This window comes from Lithobates pipiens, unplaced genomic scaffold (genome assembly GCF_037356315.1).
Source record: "Lithobates pipiens isolate NorthernLeopardFrog02 unplaced genomic scaffold, aLitPip1_a1.2 Scaffold_3, whole genome shotgun sequence".
NCBI lineage: Eukaryota > Metazoa > Chordata > Amphibia > Anura > Ranidae > Lithobates > Lithobates pipiens.
The window spans coordinates 14,193,332-14,215,387 of record NW_027507790.1 but is presented as its reverse complement, the minus strand read 5'-3'; the positions used below and the strand labels follow the sequence as shown (position 1 = coordinate 14,215,387).

General features: G+C 43.7%; 1 protein-coding gene across 1 annotated transcript in view; it reads left to right on the top strand.

The window, feature by feature from the left end:
* The first annotated feature begins 1,372 nt into the window (after nt 1-1,372).
* CORO1C (coronin 1C) overlaps nt 1,373-22,056 on the top strand; it is a 152,911-nt gene continuing 132,227 nt past the window's right edge. Inside the window, exon 1 of the mRNA XM_077461291.1 lies at nt 1,373-1,397. The gene's annotated coding sequence lies outside the window, so the exon portion shown is untranslated. The remainder of the gene's footprint in view (nt 1,398-22,056) is intronic.

Sequence of the window (22,056 nt, the reverse complement as noted above, 5' to 3'; positions counted from 1 at the left end):
TTGGCATGAATAAATAAATAGGAGCGGAGGGGATGTGACATCTTAATGGAAAAGAAGAGATAGAAGCTCCTTGTAATTAGAGGAGATCGGAACACTGGTGTAGAGTGCAGGTGGAAAGGCGATAGAGCAGACGTCCTGTATATACGGCATGGATCCGATTCATCCGTCCTCCGATCACAATCGCTCACAGATCAGCATGCAAATACTGGATGACAAGGCAGGAGAAGGAAGGGTGGGCACTTCAGGCTATGCCAGCCTAGGGCACCCAGCTCTTCTCTGCGGTGAAAGAACACTTTTTAGCCATCACAAAACTTTAGAAAGGACTGATCGAGGAGCAGGTGTAAGCTGTTGGGGCGAGGGGGTGCATGCCACAGGGGACAGAGCTGCGGATATGTCCAGCAAGGAGTTCATTCAGAGAAGAAAATGGAAAGTAGAAGAAAGGAGTGTCAGCTGGGATCTTCTAGACAGTGGGGGCTTCCCTGTAGAGCTGGTAGCTAAACATGGAAGTGAGATGATGGATATGAAGCGGAGCAAGAAAGTGACAGCCAGCAATCATGGCAGGAACCTGAATGTCATTGTGTGCAAGATGGAAGAAGATGAGTCTAGAAGTTGGAGTGAAGGGCATGATCTCTCCAGGTCCTCAGAGGAGACAACTAGTGACAAGGCTTCTAAACTCCAGAGGGATATAGAGAGAGATCAGGGCTCAGGAGAACACAGGATGAGGAAGGTGAAGCTATACAGAAGAGCAGAGAGTGACAACCTCCTCTCCTATCTACAGGGTAGCATCAGAAGGTTGACCCGCTCAGCTTCAGAGAGCAGTGAAGGACATAGACAGGTCAGCAGGTTGTCTCTACAAGGTGGTCTGGAGAAATCCCTCAGTACTGACCACTTGATGACCAACGAGGACGAATTTCTAAGCACTGATCATCATCGGCATGCTATGGGGTGCACTAATATTAGGCTGACACCTGGCAGCTGTCAAAGTCACCTGGACTCTACCAAGAACAGCGTTTATACCTATGAGCGAGAAAAGGAGGGCTCTTCCGGGAGCAGAGCACCCCCAAAACGTATATACCAGCTGGATCCCTTGTTTAGGGACAGTCTAAGCTCTAGCAGCAGTGACATCGCAGATGAACCGCCTATATATAGCCATGAGGATGCTGGAGTGGAGAATGTTGGAGAGGAGGCTGTATTGTGGGACACAGGACCTCCTCCTCCCGACCACTCCATACAGAGCAATAAAGGGGTCTTCTCAGAGGCACCCACAATCCAGGAGAACACCAAGCTAGAACCAGAAGACCAGGAGAAACTGCTGTCTGTGGCAGATGCCAAGAAAGCCTTTGAGGTCTCCAGCTCTTCTAAACGCAAAACCTGGACAGTCTCCCACTCTAAAAGGGGTGAGTGATTCTTCTTTTAACCATTAAGGTCCTTTTTTTTTTATTTTTTTGGTGAATAAGAAAAAGAGATAGAAAAGCAGAATTAATCTCCTATCACCTTCTTTTATACTTGATAGATCCATCAATTGGCCATTCTTTGCAAAGAAAATATAACATTTCCGATGCAATTAAAAGTGTATGTAAAGCCATTTATATTTCGTTATTAAATACATTTTAGAAGGGTTAAAACCCCAGACAGGTTTTTATTGCTGTCTGTGTTAGAGAGATTCACTCCCTCTAAAGAGCATTTGTAGTGTATGTTTAGTTATTGATTTAGAAGAAACTTAGTAATAGTTTAATGTTATCAATTATGTTAGTGTATAAGTAATCACTTTTATCTATATACAACATGTTTAATGTATAATGAGACATGTGATTTCATTTTTCTATGGAAAGTTGGGAACATCTGATCTCTCAGTTCTGTGGTTTGGCTCAAACCGGTTTTGACTAGTTTTTGGGCTGCTATATATATGACTAGAAGACAAAGGGCTATGGGGGTTCTTTCTGGCTATTAAAGTGGCTGTAAACATTTTGGTTTATTTAAAAAACAAAACAAAAAAAACCTGTCTATGCTTACCTGCTCTGTGCAGTAGTTTTGCACAGAGCAGCCCCGATCCTTTTCTTCTGGGGTCCCCGCTGGTGCTCCAAGCCCCTCCTCTTTATCGGGTGCCCCCACGGAAAGCCACTTTTCCTGGGGGCACGCGTACAGGCTCGCTCCCGAGTCTTGCTGCTGCATCTATTGACACAAACAGCAGGGCTCTGCCCCCCCCCTCGCTCTGGTGTCACAGGATTTGATTGACAGCAGCTGGAGCCAATGTCTCCTGCTGCTATTAATCTGTCTAATGAGAGAGACAGTGGATGCATAGCATACTAGCTCATTATGATTTACTTACCTGAGATCGTAGCCCCCGCATCGCTCCTCTTCACTGCTTTGGCGGCCGATATCTCCCCAAGGGGTTACTTCTGGGTATCGCGGCTCCGGCGCTGTGATTGTCCGGAGCTGCGATGACGTCACTCCCGCGCATATGCGCGTGGGAGCCGCTGGCAACGGCACATACGTGCCATTGCTTCAGTTTGCTTAAGTGCGCATCGGCCGATGACGTCGGCACATGCAAATACAGGGATATGTCCTAAACCGGTCAAGTTTTAGGAGATATCCAGCGTAGCTACAGGAAAGCCTAATTATAGGCTTGCCTGTAGTATAAAGTGGTTGTAAAGTGTTTACAACCACTTTAAGGCTTTAGAACCACTTTAAGGGATAAGTTCACCTTTTTTTTTGCTTTTTTTTCTTAATTCCTGCTCTCCTATGTACCAATATAGCATTAATGTACTTCTTTTGCAAAAATAAAACAGCTTTCCATTTATTCTACCCACTCTTACCTCACTCTCTTCATGGATGTTTAAGTCATAACACAGGAAGGAGTTGGCCAGCTGATTTCATTAGCACACACCCTGCATCATCCACCCTCAGCTGGTGAACTCCTTCCTGTGTCACGACTTAAAGTGTTTTCAGGAAGTAAGGCAGAAGTAATGGAGGAGGGCTTTTAAACATACATGAAGAGAGTGAGGTAAGCGTGGGTAGAATAAATGGAAAGCTTTGCAAAAAAAGTACATTAATACTATATTGGTACGTAGGGGAGCAGGAATTTGGGGGGGGGGGTGAAAAATATGTCTGAAACAAGGACAGACAGGAATGTCACCTCCAGTAACTTCAAATGAAGTGCTTCAATAGCGCCTGCATAGTGCCTGTAAAGAGCCTCTCCTCTCACTCCAGTGTGAAAGACCTCGGGCTTTCACACTGGAGCGGTGCTCTGGCAGGACACAAAAAAGTCCTGCAAGCCGCATCTTTGAGGCGCTGTAGGAGCAGTGTATACCGCTGCTGCAGCGCTGCATTGCGGGCGCATTTAACCTTTTTTCAGCCCTTAGCGGGGGTAAAAAAAAATTGAATATGCACATGAGGTTGAAGAAATGTATAAATGGGGACAGATGTTCTGGTCATAACTGTCTAAGAGGGTATATCCCCTCACTTTGAAGAGATCCCCCGTAACTACCTGCTGTGTCTTTAGGGAAAGAACTTCAGAGAAATCTCCCCAATAGGACACATACAGCACACAAGGGATCTTTAAACATTCTTTGTTCTGTCCAAAGAGAAAAAGTTTTGGCTTTGCATACACTTTAATATCATACATACACTAAATGACCAGAAGAAACTGCTGTCTGTGGCAGATGCCAAGAAAGCCTTTGAGATCTCCAGCTCTTCTAAATACAAAACTTGGGCAGTTTTCTGTTCTAAAATGGGGTGAGTGATTCTCCTTTAAACCATTAAGGTCCTTTTTTTGGCTAATAAGAAAAAGGGGTAGAAAAACACAGAATTTATTACCTATCTTTCTCTTTTATACTTCACAGATCATTCAATTGACCATTCTATCCAAAGAAAATGTTACATTTTTAATGCAATTAAAAGTGTATGTAAAGCCATTTTATTAGTTGGTGGCCTTTCTTTTGGCTGAACGAAAAACATCTATAACAGATTCCTCCATTCACATGGAACAGCACTGATGGACAAATCTTCCCTGATAATTATTGCATTCTGACATCTGGCTCCAGAAGCTGTCAGAATACTCCAATAGTGCATGCAACTGATTGGATGCTGGCTCTGCTTGGCCAATAAATTCCACCCTGCTCCTGTGACAAAAGTCCATTATACAATTGGTGCTGACGGGGGCACCTATGGCTCGAACTTCCACCAAATCAGCATGAATCAGCAGCAATTAGAGCCATGTATGGCTGCGTTTGGCATCATTCAGACCTTTGTGTGGAAATCTGCAGGTATTAGGCATCCTAGGAGAAGTATCTTTGGTAGCTCAGGAACACACAACCATACTGCTAGGCACAGGCACCCTGCAGAATTTAGTACCATTGGTCTATTATGATCTGTTTCATTCCCGAACATGGGCAGGAATTTAAAATGTACTTTTGCTGAGCAGCTGCATAGGTTTAAACAAACTTTCAAAGGATTATAACAGACGTAACCACGATTACTGTTCTATAAAATAATAAAGTGTATCTAAAGCCAAAAACAAAACGGCAATATGTTGCAGTCTACTAGTGCTAAATTGTGGCATTAGTTTTCATTTTTTGGGCTAAGAACATTTCTAGCAAGTATAGAAAATAGTTTTGATCTCGCCAGAAATGCAGTGTCCTCGTCACTTGATGTGAGAAGATGTGCAGTAAAAAGACATCATAAACAATGTTATCTATCTTTTGTAAACGACTAATCACATTAATGTACCATGTAATGGAGATGAACAAAGCCTACAGCCTGTTTGACAAGCATAGCTCCTAACACAGATACCATTTAGAAGTGAGTGTAGACACATAGGGGCAGAGTATTTGTGATTTGCAGGATAACCGGATAAAACAAAACATAAATTGTTTATAAAGGCAAAAGGTTTTTTTGCCTTAACCGCTTAAGCCCCGAAAGATTTTACCCCCTTCCTGACCAGAGCACTTTTTGCGATTCAGCACTACATCGCTTTAACTGACAATTGCGCGGTCGTGCTGCGTGGCTTCCAAACAAATAGAGCTTTCTTTTGGTGGTATTTGATCACCACTGCGGTTTTTATTTTTTGCGCTATAAACAAAAAAAAAAAGAAAATTTAGGAAAAAAAACCAATTTTTTTTACATTTTGCTATAATAAATATCCCCCAAAAATATATAAAAAAAACAATTTTTTTCCTCAGTTTAGGCCGATACGTATTCTTCAACATATCTTTGGTAAAAAAAAAAAAAAATGGCAATAAGCGTTTATTGATTGATTTGCACAAAAGTTATAGTGTTTACAAAATAGGGGATAGTTTTATGGCATTTTTATTAATAATTTTTTTTTTTACTAGTAATGGAGGCGAGCAGCGATTTTTATCATGACTGCGACATTATGGCGGACACATCGGACATTTTTGACACCTTTTTGGGACCATTGTCATCTATACAGCAATCAGTGCTCTACAAATGTCATGTGTAAATTACACTGGCTGTGAAGGGGTTAACCACTAGGGGGCAGGTTAAGGGTTAAGTATGTCCTGGGGCATGGCGTGGCTATGTGTGACACGTCACTGATCTCTGTTCCCAATCACGGGGAGCAGTGATCAGTGACACTGTCTTCCTCCACATGAGACGATCACGGGTATCCCCTCGGCGATCGAGTCCGGGGGGCATGCGACGTACATTGGCGTGTGCCGGTCGCAAACCAGTTAACTCCTCACGGCTTTTCACCTTAATGCATTAAGGTGAAAAACCTTCTGTGGTGCAGCTACCCCTTTTTACTTACCTGAACCCGATCTTTCCAGTTATGAGAACGAGCCCAGCAGCTCCAGCCGCTGTCTCGGGTCCTCATTGGATAGATTGATAGCCAGTGGCCCCTGCTGCTCTCAATCAAATCCAGTGACATGAGAGCCGGAGGGCAGGACTCGCTGTCTTTGTCAATGGATGCAGCAGCAGGACTCGCTGTCTCTGTCAATGGATGCAGCAGCAGAACTCGGGAGCATGCCTGCACGAGTGCCCCCATGGAAGTCGGCTCTCCGTGGGGTCACTCAAGAAGAGGAGGGACCAGGAGTGCCGCTGGCGGACCCCAGAAGAGGAGGTAAGTATGACATGTTTGTTATTCTTATTTATTTAAATCAAAGCTTTACAATCACTTTAATGCATCTTCTGCATTAAGATAAAAAAACTTTCAATAGCAGCTCCCCCCAACCCCCTCCTTAAACACTTACCTGAGTTCTCGATCCAGCGATGTCCTGTCTGCAGCAGCTCTTCTGTCCGGCCCAGAAGCATGCCTGCATAAGTTTCCTCATAGCAAGCGGCTTGCTATGGGGGCAGTCAGAGAAGAGGAGTGGAGAAAACAGACGGGGGATTCTAGAAGAGGAGATTCACTGTTGTTCTGTGAAAAAACATTGCACAGAGCAGGTAAGTATAACATAAGGATAAAAAAAAAACAATAATTTGAATAAAGAAAACCAATGCAGCCAGCACATCTATGATAAACTTCAATATGCTAATTTTTTTGATTTTGTGTTTAGATAAGCTTTAATATTTGTTGTTATATATATATCCTCCCTCCAGGCATACCTGCTCTTAATCTATCCATTATTATATATGTGCTACAACTTTGGAGACTCTCAAAATGTATAGAGTTAGGACTGTAGCACTCTGGGGTGTCGTGACGTGGCCTTTGCAGCTTACGCATATATTTGCAAATGTGTTTAAAATAAACTGTTAAACAGGACAATTCAGTTTGTTGCAGGCTGGCTGGTAAATGAGCTGGGAATTTTTGTTTGTTTATTGACATGCGTCACCCTTCCATGTGCTCCTTGCTGCAAAGGCCAGTTATAGGTTGGGGTGGTTGCCACTTGTTTGTAATGTTAGTGAATTTGTGAGGAAACACATTGGATACCTTCGCTGCCATTGTGCTATTACTGGGTGTCCAGTGCATCCCTATAGCTTTAAAGAGAGATGGTCTCCCTCCAGACTTACTTGCCCTTAATATATCCATGGTTATTGCTAGGGTGCCATGATGTGGCCTCTGCAGCTTACGCATTTATATGTGCAAATGTGTGCAAGTGAATCCCCTTGTTTTAATGTGAAATATTAGACGGGGCTAATTTGGTTTGTTGCAGGCTGGCTGGTAAGTTAACTGGGAATTTTTGTTTGTTGTTTTTTTTATATAGTAGCCTTTATGCTACTATTAAATACCATGGGAAATAATTACATTTTTAAAATCATCTGCTGCACTTACAAATACCTAACTAACCCAGGTATGAAATTCCAGTTCTGTATAGCAACAGCTATTGCTTAGGGCTGTAAAGATACAAAGCACATTGTGTTACATTACTTACAAGGGAGACAGCAATAGAAGACATTTCTGTCTGCAGTGTCATATATAGCTAAACTGTCTGATACAAAGTAGAGGTAAAGGATCCTTTTCATAAAACATTTACCTACAAAATCATAAAGCTGTAGCCATAGCAAATGAACTTGTGCTTTGCATTTATTGCTATGAAATATGTATTGTATATCACATAAAAGCAAAAGATGCAATGTGATTGGTTAGTCAGCCTAATGAACCAACCATTTGTATTTGCTGAGCTTTAGAAAAGCAGCTAAATACAAAACTTAAATGCAAATATGTCAACTGTTTTGTCTGACAAAGGATTTGTAATTCTGCATGAATAGTTTTGGTATCCACACTTCCATGCTCCCCAGCACAGCCAGGTCCAGGACCTCTACAGACTACACTACATTAAACAATATAGTCTGGTAATATTAATTTATAATTTAGTGTATTTTTTTCAAACTGTGAGCGGTCTATGTACCTGACTATGACCTGGTATCAGCGTTTTGTAGTCCTTGTATAGTAGAGCTAGAGTGTGAGAGGAAGAAGAAATACAAAAGGTGACAAAGTGATGAACTCATCACCATGCTGTTTTTCCTATCGCTGTCCAGTAACTTGCTGGGACAGGTCCAGAACAAACTGGGCTCAGAGGAGATAGGTTAAATGATGATGGCCAACAGACTTGGGGACATCTATTGGCAAAAAAAAGCACTGCAGGGGAAATCTCTCTGAATATTTATTCAGAAGTTGGTTCTGTTTTTTTCTTTTAATGTGCTGTGTTTTTATCTTGTTATTTTTTGAGTTTTGCTTTAATGAAGAAGTAAATAATCAGTTATGCTATCTTACAAATAGCCAAGTAATAAGGAAATGTTTTTGTTCTTTTAGGTTACAGACAACAAAACACGTTTATTAATTTATTTAGTTTTTTTTTACACCTGCCTGGTGTTCAGAGTTAAATAATAAAACTACACTTGGTGGGGAGTCGGTGTCTAAGGCAGTATCATCTTTGGTGTGCCTGGAAAATGAGCTTAGCGACATACAAAATAAGGAAATAAGTTTGATGCATAATTTATTTCAGCATTGAAAGCTGAAATGCAGGTATACAATAAAACAAGCACTTCTGCTAATTCTGATTTTGAAGTTATTATTTAAATAAAAAATAAAAGTTAAATATCTGTTTTTATTTTGGCAATAATTTTCTTTCTTCCTCCCACTGATGCAGATGCTGGCAGAGGGATTCTTCTTCACATTTATGCAGATTCTAGGAGAGGGGATTCTTCCTCCCACTGATGCAGATGCTGAGAGGGGAATTCATCTTCCCTCTTATGTGGACTCTGGGAGTGGGGATTATTCCTCCCACTGATGTAAATGCTGGGGGTGGGGATTATTCCTCCCACTGATTCAGATGCTGGGAGTGGGGATTATTCCTCCCACTGATTCAGATGCTGGGAGTGGAGATTATTCCTCCCACTGATGCAGATGCTGGGAGTGGGGATTATTCCTCCCACTGATTCAGATTCTGGGGGTGGGGATTATTCCTCCCACTGATGCAGATGCTGGGAGTGGGGATTATTCCTCCCACTGATTCAGATTCTGGGGGTGGGGATTATTCCTCCCACTGATGCAGATGCTGGGAGTGGGGATTATTCCTCCCACTGATTCAGATGCTGGGAGTGGGGATTATTCCTCCCACTGATGCAGATGCTGGGAAGAGGGATTATTCCTCCCACTGATGCAGATGCTGGGAGTGGGGATTATTCCTCCCACTGATTCAGATGCTGGGAGTGGGGATTATTCCTCCCACTGATGCAGATGCTGGGAAGAGGGATTATTCCTCCCACTGATGCAGATGCTGGGAGTGGGGATTATTCCTCCCACTGATTCAGATGCTGGGAGTGGGGATTATTCCTCCCACTGATGCAGATGCTGGGAAGAGGGATTATTCCTCCCACTGATGCAGATGCTGGGAGTGGGGATTATTCCTCCCACTGATTCAGATGCTGGGAGTGGGGATTATTCCTCCCACTGATGCAGATGCTGGGAAGAGGGATTATTCCTCCCACTGATGCAGATGCTGGGAGTGGGGATTATTCCTCCCACTGATGCAGATGCTGGGAAGAGGGATTATTCCTCCCACTGATGCAGATGCTAGGAGTGGGGATTATTCATCCCACTGATGCAGATGCTGGGAAGAGGGATTATTTCTCCCACTGATGCAGATGCTAGGAGTGGGGATTATTCCTCCCACTGATGCAGATGCTAGGAGTGGGGATTATTCATCCCACTGATGCAGATGCTGGGAAGAGGGATTATTCCTCCCACTGATGCAGATGCTAGGAGTGGGGATTATTCCTCCCACTGATGCAGATGCTGGGAAGAGGGATCATTCCTTCCACTGATGCAGATGCTGGGAAGAGGGATTTTTTCTCCCACTGATGCAGATGCTGGCAGGGGAATTCTTCTTCACATTTATGCAGATTCTAGGAGAGGGGATTCTTCCTCCCACTGGTGCAGATGCTGAGAGGGGAATTCATCTTCCCTTTTATGCGGACTCTGGGAGTGGGGATTATTCCTTCCATTGATGCGGATTTTGGGAGTGGGGATTATTCCTCCCACTGATGCAGATGCTGGGAGTGGGGATTATTCCTTCCACTGATTCAGATGCTGGGAAGAGGGATTTTTTTCTCCCACTGATGCAGATGCTGGGAAGAGGGATTTTTCTTCTGCTGATGCAGATTCCGGGAAGGGGGATTTTTTTCTCCCACTGATGCAGATTCCGGGAAGGGGGATTTTTTTCTCCCACTGATGCAGATTCCGGGAAGGGGGATTTTTTTCTCCCACTGATGTGGATTCCGGGAAGGGGGATTCTTCCTCCCCCTGATGCAGTCTAAGAGGGAGTTTATTTTTTCCACTTATGAAGATGCTGGGAAAAGGGATTCTTGCTCCCACTGATGCAGATGCTGGGATGGGAGATTCTTCCTCCCACTGATGAGGATGCAAGGAGAGGGGAGGATGCTGGGAGAGGGGATTCTTGCTCCCACAGACGCTGATGCGGGGGTGGGGATTTTTCCTCCTATCAATGTGGATTATTTCTCCCACTGATGCGGATGCTGTTTTCAATGGCTAAAGTTCTGAATAATGTTTTGCTTGCTTAAAGTAGAATTCCATGCAAAAAGAAACTACTCTTAAAAATGCTTCCTTCCTCTCCTAACGATTATTCTGACTCAAAACTTTAAACATTAACATTCAAAGTACATTTCTGAGTTGTAAGCATCATGCTTTATGCACTGCCCTCATTTTTATGTTTTTTTTTTTACATGCCACTTTCTGTCAGTTTTTTTACCCCTGCATAAATTCAACCTTGTGGTGCTTATTTGACAAAAATGGTCATGTGCACATTGATTGCAAAGAACAGCCTTTCTCAACCAAGGTTCCTTTGGAGGTTGCTAGGGGTTCCTTGAGCAATTAACAATTTTGTGACTAAAGCCCCATACACACTATCAGATTTTCTGCTGAATTTTTCCTTCAGATTTACCAAAACCATATAATATGAGGTCAAACCTTAGGAGTTTCAATTTGTATGCAATCAGGCAGGTCCTTGCACTACATGGTTTTGCTAAATCTCAAGACCGAAATCAGCAGAAAATCTGATAGTCTGTATGGGGCATAAGATAACTAACCACTGACAACAATGCTATGTGTGAAGGAGACATTCCTAACCATAACCAATGTGGGGAACATTTTTTCTACTGATCACCAATATAGGAAAAAATAATTCTGACTGACCACCAGTGTAAAAGGACCCTTTTTCCAATGGCTACCTATGTAAGTAAGCAGTTCAAGGACCACCAATGTAAGGAAACAATACACTTATCACAAGTGTAAGGGGCCACTTTACTGAGAACCAGTGTAAGAGGCAAACCTCCACTTACAGGTGTTTTTCCACTGACCACCAATATGAGAGAACACTGCCCCTTTCACTGTTTGCAGAACTTTTCTGGCTATATTTTTATTTGTTTAATTAGATTACTGAATACATTTGTTGTATAGAGTAGCCCTGGGTGTCAAATACACAAGACATGTTGAATTCGTTTTTTTTTTATCTATTCTTTATTTTTATTTTTATTTATTGATTATTTCAATATACATGTAACAACACATACATTCAATCTCTATTTTATTCAATCTCTATTTCTATTCTACATATTATTTATTGTATCCACATTTACATTACACAAGAGTCTCCTTCTTCCCCCATAAACTCATACCTTGGTGTGGTTTGTATACCCCCTCGCTTTTTTATCTAATGTTACATTTCAAAATACTGTTTATGCTAATGTACCATGAGCTGTAGATATATTAATTGTATCTGAATGTTATTAGAAGATTTTAGATCTGAAAGTTATTTCAAGAGTTCCTCTGTATCTAAACCAGTGTTAATTTCATAGACTAAAACATTTTTGTCATAATGTTCATCAGTGGCATATTTCCAGTTACAAAAATTATGACGAAAATCAATTCCATTTTCATCAACGAACGACAACAGAATGAAAATGTGAGGAAGGGATGCTTACCCGGTTTCCTTGAAGCTCCGTCTGTAAAGCCATGAGTGTTTCCCCTCCCGGCAAGCAAGGTAGCGACCATAGCGTGCTTTGTGGTGTGGCATGCTTAGCCCTGTGCAGCATTAAAGGCCTTCTCAGACGACCATCCAAAGCACTGTGCATTACAGACCTCCCGAGAGTCCAACTCATGACCGTCCAGAGCACTATGCATTACAGGCCTTCTCAGACCACCATTTCAGAGCACTATGCTTTACAGGCTTCCTCAGACCACTCTCCAGTACACTGCACATTACAGGCCCCTTCAGACCACCGTCTAGAGCACTGTGCAGCATTACAGGCCTCCTCAAACCACCATCCAGAGTGTGTGTGTGTAGTTTGTTTAAACCTTAATACCATAAACGATAACATATTTGATTTTTTTTTACTCCAGGAGTATATAATGAGTTTGGAAGTTATAGAGAAATGCTTAAAGTGATATTTAAGTGATACTTACTTGCTCTGTGCAGTGATTTTGCCCAGAGCAGGCCAGATCGTTCTCTTCTCGGGTCCTGTTTTGGAGTTTCTGGCCCCTCCCTTCTGTTGAGTCCCCACACAGCAAGCAGCAGACATGGAGCTATGGCCCAGCCCCGCCCCCTCTCTCTATCCTCATTGGCTCACTGACTTTGAGAGCAACGGGAGCCAATGGCACCCACTGCTGTCTCAGCCAATGAGGAGGAAGAGTCCCAGACAGCCGAGTCTCTGCTGCAACATTGTTGGATCGAGATGGGCTCAGGTGAGTATTGGGGGGGGGGCTGTTTCACACAGAAGGCTTTTTATCTTAATGCATAGAATGCATTAACCACTTAACCACTTCAGCTCCGGACCAATAAACACCTTAAGGACCAGAGGTCTTTTTGCAATTTCGCACTGCGCTGCTTTAACTGGTAATTGCGCGGTCATGCAATATTGCACCCAAACGAAATTTGCGTCCTTTTCTTCCCACAAATAGAGCTTTCTTTTGATGGTATTTGATTGCCTCTGCGATTTTTTTTTTTTGCGATATAAATGGAAAAAGAGCGAAAATTTTGAAAAAAAAAGATATTTTCTTCTTTTTGTTATAAGAAAAATCGAATAAACTAAATTTTAGTCATACATTGAGGGCAAAATTTATTCAGCCACATGTCTTTAGTAAAAAAAATGTCAATAAGCGTATATTTTTTGGTTTGCGCAAAAGTTATAGCGTCTACAAACTAGAGTACATTTTCTGGAATTTACACAGCTTTTAATTTATGACTGCCGATCTCATTTCTTGAGGTGCTAAAATGGCAGGGCAGTACAAATCCCCCCCAAATGACCCCATTTTGGAAAGTAGACACCCCAAGGAAATTGCTGATGGGTATGTTGAGCCCATTGAATATTTTTTTTTTTTGTCCTAAGGGATTGAATAATGACAAAAAAAAAAAAAAAAATTTTTTTTTACAAAAAGTTGTCACTAAATGATATATTGCTCACACATGCCATGGTTATATGTGAAATGATACCCCAAAATACATTCTGCTGCTTCTCCCGAGTACGGGGATACCACATGTGTGGGACTTTTTGGGAGTCTAGTCGCGCACGGCACCCCGAAAACCAATCACCACCTTCAGGATTTCTAAGGGTGCAAATTTTTGATTTAACTCCTCACTACCTATCACAGTTTCGAAGGCCATAAAATGCCAAAATAGCACAAAACTCCCCCAAATGACCCCATTTTGGAAAGTAGACACCCCAAGCTATTTACTGAGAGGCATGTTGAGTCCATGGAATATTTTATATTTTGCCAAAAGTTGCGGGAATATTACAAACTTTTTTTTTTTTGCACAAAGTTGTCACTAAATGATATATTGCTCACACATGCTATGGGCAGAAGTCAAATTACACCCCAAAATAAATTCTGCTGCTTCTCCCGAGTACGGGGATACCACATGTGGGGGACTTTTTGGGAGCCTAGTTAACTAGCTACCTAGCGACACTAGCGACACTGATGCAGCGTTCAGAAAAATTATCGCTTAGTGACACTGGCAAAAGGGGGTGAAAGGGTTAACTAGCGGAAATCAGGGGGTTAAAACCATTATTGGGTAGTATATCGGGGTACCTAGCGCTATAAAAACCTGGCGGTGAACCTAAAAAAATAACTAGCTACCTAGCGACTGTAGCGACACTAATGCAGCGATCAGAAAAACGATCGCTTAGTGACACTGGCAAAAGGGGGTGAAAGGGTTAACTAGCGGCAATCAGGGGGTTAAAAACATTATTGGGTAGTATATCGGGGTACCTAGCGATATAAAAACCTGGCGGTGAACCTAAAAAAATAACTAGCTACCTAGCGACACATGCAGCGATCAGAAAAATGATCGCTTAGTGACACTGGCAAAAGGGGGTGAAAGGGTTAACTAGCGGCAATCAGGGGGTTAAAAACATTATTGGGTAGTATATCGGGGTACCTAGCGCTATAAAAACCTGGCGGTGAACCTAAAAAAATAACTAGCTACCTAGCGACTGTAGCGACACTAATGCAGCGATCAGAAAAACGATCGCTTAGTGACACTGGCAAAAGGGGGTGAAAGGGTTAACTAGCGGCAATCAGGGGGTTAAAAACATTATTGGGTAGTATATCGGGGTACCTAGCGATATAAAAACCTGGCGGTGAACCTAAAAAAATAACTAGCTACCTAGCGACACTAGCGACACATGCAGCGATCAGAAAAATGATCGCTTAGTGACACTGGCAAAAGGGGGTGAAAGGGTTAACTCTAGGGGCAATCAGGGGGTTAAATCTTTATTGGGGGGTGATAGGGGGCTACCCTGGACCTAACACTAACTGTCCTGACAGTTTTTACTGTCACAACTGACACTGAATGCATTGATCAGTAAAGAAATGATCAATGCAATCAGTGACACTGTGACTGGGGGGGGAGGGGGGGCGGGGGGGGGATCGGGGGGGGTTTGTGTGCCTGTGTGTACCTACATGTCAGTGTAGTGTTCGTGCAGACTTACTTTTACTCTTCTCCTCGTAGTCCGGTCAAAAAGACCGCCCCGAGGAGAATGACATCACTTCCTCCTTCCTGTGTAAACAATACACAGGGGAGGAAGCTTCTCATTGGCCAGGAGCGATCCAGAGGGGGTGGCCGAAAACGAACGGCCATCCCCTCATCACGGAGCGCTCCTGGACCGAATCGGACCGCCGTAACCAGCGGGAGGGGGTCCGATGGGACCCCCCACCCGCTGGAAGGCAATCACGTAGATGTACGTGATTATGCCTGCCTGTGCCATTGTGCTGACGTACAATGGCAATACGGCGGTCCTCAAGTGGTTAAGGACCGCCGCATGCCATTGTACGTCATTACAATGGCATGTACAGGCACAAGCACGTACATGTACGTGCTTGCCTTCCAGCGGGTGGGGGGTCCGATCGGACCCCCTCCCGCTGGATGCGGCGGTCCGGTTCGCTTCAGGAGCGATCCGGGATGAGGAGATGGCCGTTGGTTTTTAGCCATCCCCTCTCGATCGCTCCTGCAGAATGAGAAGCTTCCTCCCACTGTGTATTGTATACACAGGCAGGGAGGAAGTGATGTCATTCTCCTCGGGGCAGTCTTATTGACCGGACTACGAGGAGAGGACACAGTAAGTCTGCACCAAACACTACACTGACACTAAATAACACATAGGCACACAAACCCCCCCCCCCCCGATCGGCCCCCGATGTCCCCCCCGCCCCCCCGTCACTGCATTCAGTGTCAGTTGTAAAAGTAAAAACTGTCAGGGCAGTTAGTGTTAGGTCCAGGGTAGCCCCCTACCACCCCCCAATAAAGATTTAACCCCCTGATTGCCCTTAGAGTTAACCCTTTCACCCCCTTTTGCCAGTGTCACTAAGCGATCATTTTTCTGATCGCTGCATTAGTGTCGCTAGTGTCGCTAGGTAGCTAGTTATTTTTTTAGGTTCACCGCCAGGTTTTTATAGCGCTAGGTACCCGATATACTACCCAATAATGGTTTTAACCCCCTGATTGCCCCTAATTAACCCTTTCACCCCCTTTTGCCAGTGTCACTAAGCTATCATTTTTCTGATCGCTGCATTAGTGTCGCTAGTGTCGCTAGGTAGCTAGTTATTTTTTTAGGTTCACCGCCGGGTTTATATAGCGCTAGGTACCCTGATATACTACCCAATAACAGTTTTACCCCCTGATTGCCCCTAGTTAACCCTTTCACCCCCTTTTGCCAGTGTCACTAAGCGATCATTTTTCTGATCGCTGCATTAGTGTCGCTAGGTAGCTAGTTATTTTTTTAGGTTCACCGCCAGGTTTTTATAGCGCTAGGTACCCCGATATACTACCCAATAATGGTTTTAACCCCCTGATTGCCCCTAGTTAACCCTTTCACCCCCTTTTGCCAGTGTCACTAAGCGATCATTTTTCTGATCGCTGCATTAGTGTCACTAGTGTCGCTAGGTAGCTAGTTATCTTTTTAGGTTCACCGCCAGGTTTTTATAGCGCTAGGTACCCCGATATACTACCCAATAATGGTTTTAACCCCCTGATTGCCCCTAATTAACCCTTTCACCCCCTTTTGCCAGTGTCACTAAGCGATCATTTTTCTGATCGCTGCATTAGTGTCGCTAGTGTCGCTAGGTAGCTAGTTATTTTTTTAGGTTCACCGCCGGGTTTATATAGCGCTAGGTACCCTGATATACTACCCAATAACAGTTTTACCCCCTGATTGCCCCTAGTTAACCCTTTCACCCCCTTTTGCCAGTGTCACTAAGCGATCATTTTTCTGATCGCTGCATTAGTGTCGCTAGGTAGCTAGTTATTTTTTTAGGTTCACCGCCAGGTTTTTATAGCGCTAGGTACCCCGATATACTACCCAATTATGGTTTTAACCCCCTGATTGCCCCTAGTTAACCCTTTCACCCCCTTTTGCCAGTGTCACTAAGCGATCATTTTTCTGATCGCTGCATTAGTGTCACTAGTGTCGCTAGGTAGCTAGTTATCTTTTTAGGTTCACCGCCAGGTTTTTATAGCGCTAGGTACCCCCATATACTACCCAATAATGGTTTTAACCCCCTGATTGCCCCTAGTTAACCCTTTCACCAGCGATCACAGTATAAGTGTCACTGGTGACGCTGGTTAGCCAGTTAGTTATTTAGGTACCCCGTCAGGTTTTTATATAGCGCCAGGGACCCCCATATACTACCTAATAAAAATTTGAACCCCCTGATTGCCCCTAGTTAACCCTTTCACCAGTGATCACCGTATAAGTGTTACGGATGACTCTGGTTAGTTAGTTTGCTTTTTATAGCATCAGGGCACCCACCATTTATTACCCAATAAAGGTTTAACCCCCTGATCACCCGGCGGGTGATATCAATTAGGTTTTAGGGTCAGGGTCTGCGTCGCCCCAGGCAGCGCTAGGTTAGTGCCAGTACTGCTAACACCCACGTGCAAAGCATAAACCTCCCGTAGTGGTATAGAATCTGAACAGATCAATATCTGATCTGATCAGATCTATACTAGCGCCCCCAGCAGTTTAGGGTTCCAAAAAAACGCATTGTTAGCGGGATCAGCCCAGATACCTGCTAGCACCTGCGTTTTGCCCCTCCGCCCAGCCCACCCAAGTGCAGTATCGATCGATCACTCTCACTTACAAAACACTAAACACATAACTACAGCGATCACAGAGTCAGGCCTGATCCATGCGATCGCTAACGTTTTTTTTTGGTAGCGTTTTATATTTAAATCCGGAAGGCAGTGCTTGGTTTTTGGGGTCCAGTACGTGGCTAGGCTCCCAAAAAGTCCCCCACATGTGGTATCCCCGTACTCGGGAGAAGCAGCAGAATTTATTTTGGGGTGTAATTTGACTTATGCCCATAGAATGTATGAGCAATATATCATTTAGTGACAACTTTGTGCAAAAAAAAAAAATTTAATATTCCTGCAACTTGTGGCAAAATATAAAATATTTCATGGACTCAACATGCCTCTCAGTAAATAGCTTGGGGTGTCTACTTTCCAAAATGGGGTCATTTGGGGGTGTTTTGTGTTATTTTGGCATTTTATGGCCTTCGAAACTGTGATAGGTAGTGAGGAGTGAAATCAAAAATTTGCACCCTTAGAAACCCTGAAGGCAGTGATTGGTTTTCCTGGTGCCGTATGCGGCTAGACTCCCAAAAAGTCCCACATATGTGGTATCCCCGTACTCAGGAGAAGCAGCAGAATATAGTTTGGGGTGCAATTTCACATATAACTATGGCATGTGTGACAGGGGCGGATCCAGAGTCTAATCTCGGGAGGGGCACTGCTATAAAATATGTTTTTTGGGGGCAATTTATATGGGAAATGGCTGGTATTTGCGCTTCAATCATTACGGCACCATGGTTGTTATGGTGTCAGGATGATTGAAGCGTATTATTTCTATTATTACATTGTAATATAAAATTAAATGGTTCAACTCACCATAATGCAGAATCAGTGGGAGCCCTGAGGATGTCACTTGCCATGTCGCCTGCCACCAAATGTGGATTGTCACTTGCCACGTCACTTGTCACCAAATGCGGATTGTTACTTGCCACGTCACCTGCCACACATTGCGGATTGTCACTTGCCATGTAGCCTGCCACACATTGCGGATTGCCACTTGCAACGTAGCCTGCCACACATTGCGGATTGTCACTTGCCACGTCACCTGCCACACATTGCGGATTGTCACTTGCCACGTCGCCTGCCACCAGATGCGGATTGCCACGTAGCCTGCCACACATTGCGGATTGCCACTTGCCACGTCACCTGCCACACATTGCGGATTGTCACTTGCCACGTTGCCTGACACACATTGCGGATTGCCACTTGCCACGTAGCCTGCCACACATTGCGGATTGCCACGTCACCTGCCACACATTGCGGATTGTCACTTGCCACGTCACCTGCCACACATTGCGGATTGCCACTTGCCACGTAGCCTGCCACACATTGCGGATTGCCACTTGCCACGTCACCTGCCACACATTGCGGATTGTCAATTGCCACGTCACCTGCCACACATTGCGGATTGCCACTTGCCACGTAGTCTGCCACACATTGCGGATTGCCACTTGCCACGTAGTCTGCCACACATTGCGGATTGCCACTTGCCACGTAGCCTGCCACACATTGAGGATTGCCACTTGCCACGTAGTCTGCCACACATTGCGGATTGTCACTTGCCACGTCACCTGCCACACATTGCGGATTGCCACTTGCCACGTAGTCTGCCACACATTGCGGATTGCCACTTGCCACGTAGCCTGCCACACATTGCGGATTGTCACCTACTGTGTCACTTTTCTGCTAAGGTGGTCTTTTCTTGGGTCCCAGAGTGAAGATAGGCAGCAGAGAGATGATGCAATCTCTCTGCTGCACACAGCTTCCTACACAGTGAGGGCAGAACTGGAGGGATGCAGGGCAGTGAGAGATGATGTCATCTCCCTGCTCCCCTGCCTGCTGGCTTCCTGATTGGCCAGCAGCCCTCCTAAGCCGCCCAGCTGCCCCCCCCTCACCGTCCACTCAGCGCGGGTACCCGCGGAACCGGCTGCTATTGGACCCGCGGAACTGGCTGCTATTGGACCCGCGGAACCGGCTGCGATTGGACCCGCGGAACCGGCCGCGATTGGACCCGCGGAACCGGCCGCGATTGGACCCGCGGAACCGGCCGCGATTGGACCCGCGGAACCAGCCTGCCGGTATTCTCGGGGGGCAATTGACCCGTTGCCCCCCCCCTGGATCCGCCCCTGATGTGTGAGCAATATATCATTTAGTGACAACTTTTTGTAAACTTTTTTTTTTTTTTTGTGTCATTATTCAATCACTTGGGACAAAAAAAAAATATATTCAATGGGCTCAACATGCCTCTCAGAAATTTCCTTGGGGTGTCTACTTTCCAAAATGGGGTCATTTGGGGGGGGGGGGGTTTGTACTGCCCTGCCATTTTAGCACCTCAAAAAATGAGATAGGCAGTCATAAATTAAAAGCTGTGTAAATTCCAGAAAATGTACTCTAGTTTGTAGACGCTATAACTTTTGCGCAAACCAAAAAATATACGCTTTTTGACATTTTTTTTACTAAAGACATGTGGCTGAATACATTTTGCCCTAAATGTATGACTAAAATTTACTTTATTCGATTTTTCTTATAACAAGAAATAGAAAATATATTTTTCTCTCCAAATTTTCGGTCTTTTTCCATTTATATCGCAAAAAATAAAAATCGCAGAGGCAATCAAATACCACCAAAAGAAAGCTCTATTTGTGGGAAGAAAAGGACGCAAATTTCGTTTGGGTACAACATTGCATGACCGCGCAATTACCAGTTAAAGCAGTGCAGTGCGAAATTGTAAAAAGACCTTAGGCTGTTAATTGGTTCGGGGCTGAAGTGGTTAAGATAAAAAAAAAAAAAACTCTCTGCCTTTAGAACCACTTTAAATTATAATTTAACTAAATCCATTAGAATTTAGTTGACTAAAATGTACTGGAGATTTTAATAGACTAAATACGACTAAAACAATTGCAGATGAATAAATAGGACTAAAACTAAAATGGCATTTTAGTCGAAAAAGACTACAGTATGACTAAAACTAAATTAAAATTTGATGCCAAAGTTAACACTGGTCTAAACCTTAAGGGCCGGTTCACACTGCGGGCGATGCGAGGCGACACGACTCGCCTCGCCGCAGTGTGACAAGTCGCCCCCGTTCTGTACAATGGAACCGTTCTGAGAGGAGCGACTCGAGTCGCTCCGACTCAGAAAAAAGGTTCCTGTACTACTTTCGGGCGACCTCGGGGCGACTTGCATTGACTTCTATACAGAAGTCATCTGCAAGTTGCCGCTGAGGTCGCGGCAGGTCGCGGCGAGGCAAGTCGGTGTCGCCTCGCATCGCCTGCAGTGTGAACCGGCCCTTAAGAAGGGCTGGGTGAAACCAAACAAAATGGCAGTTAGGCATTCATAGTAGAAAATGGGGTAAATGGCCACTTTTTTATTACAGCATATACTCATGCCATGTAAAATGGTCTTCATAATTGTGTGCATAGTAACTGTATCTGACCAATAATAAAAAAAATACATTTGCACATTTCTAAAAAATACATTAGTCATAGTTACATTTCTGCATGTATAGCTAACCCTGATCTGTGCTGTGCTCCAGTCACACTTTTGCTCTTACCCATCCGAGGAATGGGTACACAATTGCTAGTATATTACCTATCAAGTAAAAAAAAAATCTAAGAGGGAGACAATTATTTTTTCTAGCTAAATCTGTTATCTCAAAAATATTAACAGATTACGCAGATTGATGTACAATGTTAAATTGTAAATATTCTGTATACATTTTGGCCATGAGTAAAACACAATGTTTTTTTGCAAAGTAAAAAAAAAAAAGTATTAGATACATAATATCATATCTACAGCAGATGGTGCTCCAGTGTTTCTTTAGACAGCTGTTTATTGCAACTTGGCTATGCACCTGAATAACAACAATTCAAATTGCGGGGAAAACAAAAACAAAAAAGGCTGAATTAAAGAGTTTAAAGCAGAACTTCAGTCATTTTTTCATCTTTCCATCTATTAAATCTTCTGTCTCTGTTGTTTTAACTTTGGATAGTTAAACATGTTTCTGCCAGCCTAGGCTTTTGACATCATGCACAGGTCTCTCACTCTTGTGAGAGTTTGCCAGCAAGGGAGGGGGGGGGGGGGGGGTGAATCATAGCAGGGCCAATGAGAGCTGCAGAGCTGGGGGTGTGTGTCTGTGTAAATCCAGGAAGTGAACAGGATGCAGCCAGACTCAGTGGAGGGAGATTTCTGTAGCATATTCAGCAAGTACAGACTATAAAATAATATGCAAAGTGGTTGGAGGGAAGCTTCAAAATGGCAAAGATGTTTTTATTACAAATTATGTGAGCAGACTGCAGTTCCTCTTTAAAAGCCTTTTGCAAAAGGAAAAAACCCAACGTAAATGCACCCACATTGAAATTGTTATTGACTCAGCAATATACCAACTCAATAAGTGCACACCTAGTGTTGAGCATTTATATTAAGCAGCTTGACATGCTATGCACACCCTGAAAATAACACTAATTGTACATAAGTCAGTTTAAAACAACTTAAAAATGTAACAAAAATG